The sequence below is a fragment of the Diorhabda sublineata genome, chromosome Y, assembly GCF_026230105.1.
Source record: "Diorhabda sublineata isolate icDioSubl1.1 chromosome Y, icDioSubl1.1, whole genome shotgun sequence".
In the NCBI taxonomy this organism is placed as follows: Eukaryota; Metazoa; Arthropoda; class Insecta; order Coleoptera; family Chrysomelidae; genus Diorhabda; species Diorhabda sublineata.
In genome coordinates this window covers 3,756,664-3,761,981 of record NC_079486.1, presented here as the reverse complement: position 1 = coordinate 3,761,981, position 5,318 = coordinate 3,756,664, and positions in this window count along the sequence as shown.

Here is a 5,318-nt window from a genome sequence, read left to right as displayed (position 1 = left end):
CCCCTCTCCGTCAGGTCATAGTGAAACACACTTTCCGAATATTATATTATTATGGGGGTGACACATTCAATGGCAGAGCGTCGAAGACTTGACTTTTTTTACGAAACGTGGCATTGTCGGAATCACATAACGTTTTTCTAAATGACCTACCGAATTCCATATTCCCTTCACCGTTTCCACAAATAACAATTCTCTTGCACTTTTTGATTAGTTTTGTTGAGAAAAAACAATGTCATTAGTGAGCCTTTTTGGATTTTCCCCTCTCCGTCAGGTCATAGTGAAACACACTTTCCGAATATTATATTATTATGGGGGTGACACATTCAATGGCAGAGCGTCGAAGACTTGACTTTTTTTACGAAACGTGGCATTGTCGGAATCACATAACGTTTTTCTAAATGACCTACCGAATTCCATCTTCCCTTCACCATTTCGACAATTAACAATTCACTCCCACTTTTTGATTAGTTTTGTTGAGAAAAAACAATGTCATTAGTGAGCCTTTATGGATTTCCCCTCTCCGTCAAGTCATAGAGAAACACGCTTTCCGAAGATATTATTATGAGGGTGACACATTCAATGGCAAAGCATCGAAGACTTGACTCTTTTTTACGAAACGTGGCATTGTCGGAATCACATAACGTTTTTCTAAATGACCCACCGAATTCCATCTTCCCTTCACTGTTTCGACAATTAACAATTCTCTCCCACTTTTTGATTAGTTTTGTTGAGAAAAAACAATGTCATTAGTGAGCCTTTATGGATTTCCCCTCTCCGTCAAGTCATAGTGAAACACGCTTTCCGAAGGTATTATTATGAGGGTGACACATTCAATGGCAGAGCATCGAAGACTTGACTTTTTTTACGAAACGTGGCATTGTCGGAATCACATAACGTTTTTCTAAATGACCTACCGAATTCCATATTCCCTTCACCGTTTCCACAAATAACAATTCTCTTGCACTTTTTGATTAGTTTTGTTGAGAAAAAACAATGTCATTAGTGAGCCTTTATGGATTTCCCCTCTCCATCAAGTCATAGTGAAACACGCTTTCCAAAGATATTATTATGAGGGTGACACATTCAATGGCAGAGCGTCGGAGACTTGACTTTTTTTACGAAACGTGGCATTGTCGGAATCACATAACGTTTTTCTAGATGACCTACCGAATTCCATCTTCCCTTCACCGTTTCGACAATTAACAATTCACTCCCACTTTTTGATTAGTTTTGTTGAGAAAAAACAATGTCATTAGTGAGCCTTTATGGATTTCCCCTCTCCGTCAAGTCATAGTGAAACACGCTTTCCGAAGATATTATTATGAGGGTGACACATTCAATGGCAGAGCATCGAAGACTTGACTTTTTTTACGAAACGTGGCATTGTCGGAATCACATAACGTTTTTCTAAATGACCTACCGAATTCCATCTTCCCTTCACCGTTTCGACAAATAACAATTCTCTTCCACTTTTTGATTAGTTTTGTTGAGAAAAAATAATGTCATTAGTGAGCCTTTTTGGATTTCCCCTCTCCGTCAAGTGATAGTGAAACACACTTTCCGAATATTATATTATTATGAGGGTGACACATACAATGGCAGAGCATCGAAGACTTGACTTTTTTTCACGAAACGTGGCATTGTCGGAATCACATAACGTTTTTCTAAATGACCTACCGAATTCCATCTTCCCTTCACCGTTTCGACAAATAACAATTCTCTTCCACTTTTTGATTAGTTTTGTTGAGAACAAATAATGTCATTAGTGAGCCTTTTTGGATTTTCTCCTCTCCGTCAGGTCATAGTGAAACACACTTTCCGAATATTATATTATTATGGAGGTAACACATTCAATGGCAGAGCATCGAGGACTTGACTTTTTTTACGAAACGTGGCATTGTCGGAATCACATAACGTTTTTCTAAATGACCTACCGAATTCCATCTTCCCTTCACCGTTTCGACAAATAACAATTCTCTTCCACTTTTTGATTAGTTTGTTGAGAAAAAACAATGTCATTAGTGAGCCTTTATGGATTTCCCCTCTCCGTCAAGTCATAGTGAAACACACTTTCCGAATATTATATTATTATGGGGGTGACACATTCAATGGCAGAGCATCGAAGACTTGACTTTTTTTTACGAAACGTGGCATTGTCGGAATCACATAACGTTTTTCTAAATGACCTACGGAATTCCATCTTCCCTTCACCGTTTCGACAAATAACAATTCTCTTCCACTTTTTGATTAGTTTTGTTGAGAAAAAATAATGTCATTAGTGAGCCTTTATGGATTTCCCCTCTCCGTCAAGTCATAGTGAAACACGCTTTTCGAAGATATTATTATGAGGGTGACACATTCAATGGCAGAGCATCGAAGACTTGACTTTTTTTACGAAACGTGGCATTGTCGGAATCACATAACGTTTTTCTAAATTACCCACCTAATTCCATCTTCCCTTCACCGTTTCGACAATTACCAATTCTCTCCCACTTTGTGATTAGTTTTGTTGAGAAAAAACAAAGTCATTAGTGAGCCTTTATGGATTTCCCCTCTCCGTCAAGTCATAGTGAAACACGCTTTCCGAAGATATTATTATGAGGGTGACACATTCAATGGCAGAGCATCGAAGACTTGACTTTTTTTACGAAACGTGGCATTGTCGGAATCACATAACATTTTTCTAAATTACCCACCTAATTCCATCTTCCCTTCACCGTTTCGACAATTAACAATTCTCTCCCACTTTGTGATTAGTTTTGTTGAGAAAAAACAATGTCATTAGTGAGCCTTTATGGATTTCCCCTCTCCGTCAAGTCATAGTGAAACACGCTTTCCGAAGGTATTATTATGAGGGTGACACATTCAATGGCAGAGCATCGAAGACTTGACTTTTTTTTACGAAACGTGGCATTGTCGGAATCACATAACGTTTTTCTAAATGACCTACCGAATTCCATCTTCCCTTCACCGTTTCGACAATTAACAATTCTCTCCCACTTTTTGATTAGTTTTGTTGAGAAAAAACAATGTCATTAGTGAGCCTTTATGGATTTCCCCTCTCCGTCAAGTCATAGTGAAACACGCTTTCCGAAGATATTATTATGAGGGTGACACATTCAATGGCAGAGCATCGAAGACTTGACTTTTTTTTACGAAACGTGGCATTGTCGGAATCACATAACGTTTTTCTAAATGACCTACCGAATTCCATATTCCCTTCACCGTTTCGACAAATAACAATTCTCTTCCACTTTTTGATTAGTTTTGTTGAGAAAAAACAATGTCATTAGTGAGCCTTTATGGATTTCCCCTCTCCGTCAAGTCATAGTGAAACACACTTTCCGAATATTATATTATTATGGGCGTGACACATCCAATGGCAGAGCATCGAAGACTTGACTTTTTTTTACGAAACGTGGCATTCTCGGAATCACATAACGTTTTTCTAAATGACCTACCGAATTCCATCTTCCCTTCACCGTTCCGACAATTAACAACTCTCTCCCACTTTTTGATTAGTTTTGTTGACAAAAAACAATGTCATTAGTGAGCCTTTATGGATTTCCCCTCTCCGTCAAGTCATAGTGAAACACACTTTCCGAATATTATATTATTATGGGGGTGACACATTCAATGGCAGAGCATCGAAGACTTGACTTTTTTTTACGAAACGTGGCATTGTCGCAATCACATAACGTTTTTCTAAATGACCCACCGAATTCCATCTTCCCTTCACCGTTTCGAAAATTAACAATTCTCTCCCACTTTTTGATTAGTTTTGTTGAGAAAAAACAATGTCATTAGTGAGCCTTTTTGGATTTTCCCCTCTCCGTCAGGTCATAGTGAAACACACTTTCCGAATATTATATTATTATGGGGGTGACACATTCAATGACAGAGCATCGAAGACTTGACTTTTTTTCACGAAACGTGGCATTGTCGGAATCACATAACGTTTTTCTAAATGACCTACCGAATTCCATATTCCCTTCACCATTTCGACAACTAACAATTCTCTTCCACTTTTTGATTAGTTTTGTTGAGAAAAAATGATGTCATTAGTGAGCCTTTTTGTATTTTCCCGTCTCCGTCAAGTCATAGTGAAACACACTTTCCGAATATTATATTATTATGGGGGTGACACATTTAATGGCAGAGAATCGAAAACTTGACTTTTTTTTAGGAAACTTGGCATTGTCGAAATCACATAAGGCTTTTCCAAATGAGCTACCGAATTCCATCTTCCCTTCACCGTATCGACAATTAACAATTCTCTCCCACTTTTTGATTAGTTTTGTTGAGAAAAAACAATGTCATTAGTGAGCCTTTTTGGATTTTCCCCTCTCCGTCAGGTCATAGTGAAACACACTTTCCGAATATTATATTATTATGGGGGTGACACATTCAATGACAGAGCATCGAAGACTTGACTTTTTTTCACGAAACGTGGCATTGTCGGAATCACATAACGTTTTTCTAAATGACCTACCGAATTCCATATTCCCTTCACCATTTCGACAACTAACAATTCTCTTCCACTTTTTGATTAGTTTTGTTGAGAAAAAATGATGTCATTAATGAGCCTTTTTGTATTTTCCCGTCTCCGTCAAGTCATAGTGAAACACACTTTCCGAATATTATATTATTATGGGGGTGACACATTTAATGGCAGAGAATCGAAAACTTGACTTTTTTTTCGAAACGTGGCATTGTCGAAATCACATAAGGCTTTTCCAAATGAGCTACCGAATTCCATCTTCCCTTCACCGTTTCGACAATTAACAATTCTCTCCCACTTTTTGATTAGTTTTTTTGAGAAAAAACAAAGCCATTAGTGAGCCTTTTTGGATTTACCCTCTCCATCAAGTCATAGTGAAACACACTTTCCGAATATTATATTATTATGGGGGTGACACATTCAATGGCAGAGCATCGAAGACTTGACTTTTTTTTACGAAACTTGGCATTGTCGGAATCACATGAGGCGTTTCCAAATGACCTGCCGAATTCCATCTTCCCTTCACCGTTTCGACAAATAACAATTCTCTTCCACTTTTTGATTAGTTTTGTTGAGAAAAAATAATGTCATTAGTGAGCCTTTTTGGATTTTCCCCTCTCCGTCAGGTCTTAGTGAAACACACTTTCCGAATATCATATTATTATGGGGGTGACACATTCAATGGCAGAGCATCGAAGACTTGACTTTTTTTTACGAAACGTGGCATTGTCGGAATCACATAACGTTTTTCTAAATGACCTACCGAATTCCATCTTCCCTTCACCGTTTCGACAAATAACAATTCTGTTCCACTTTT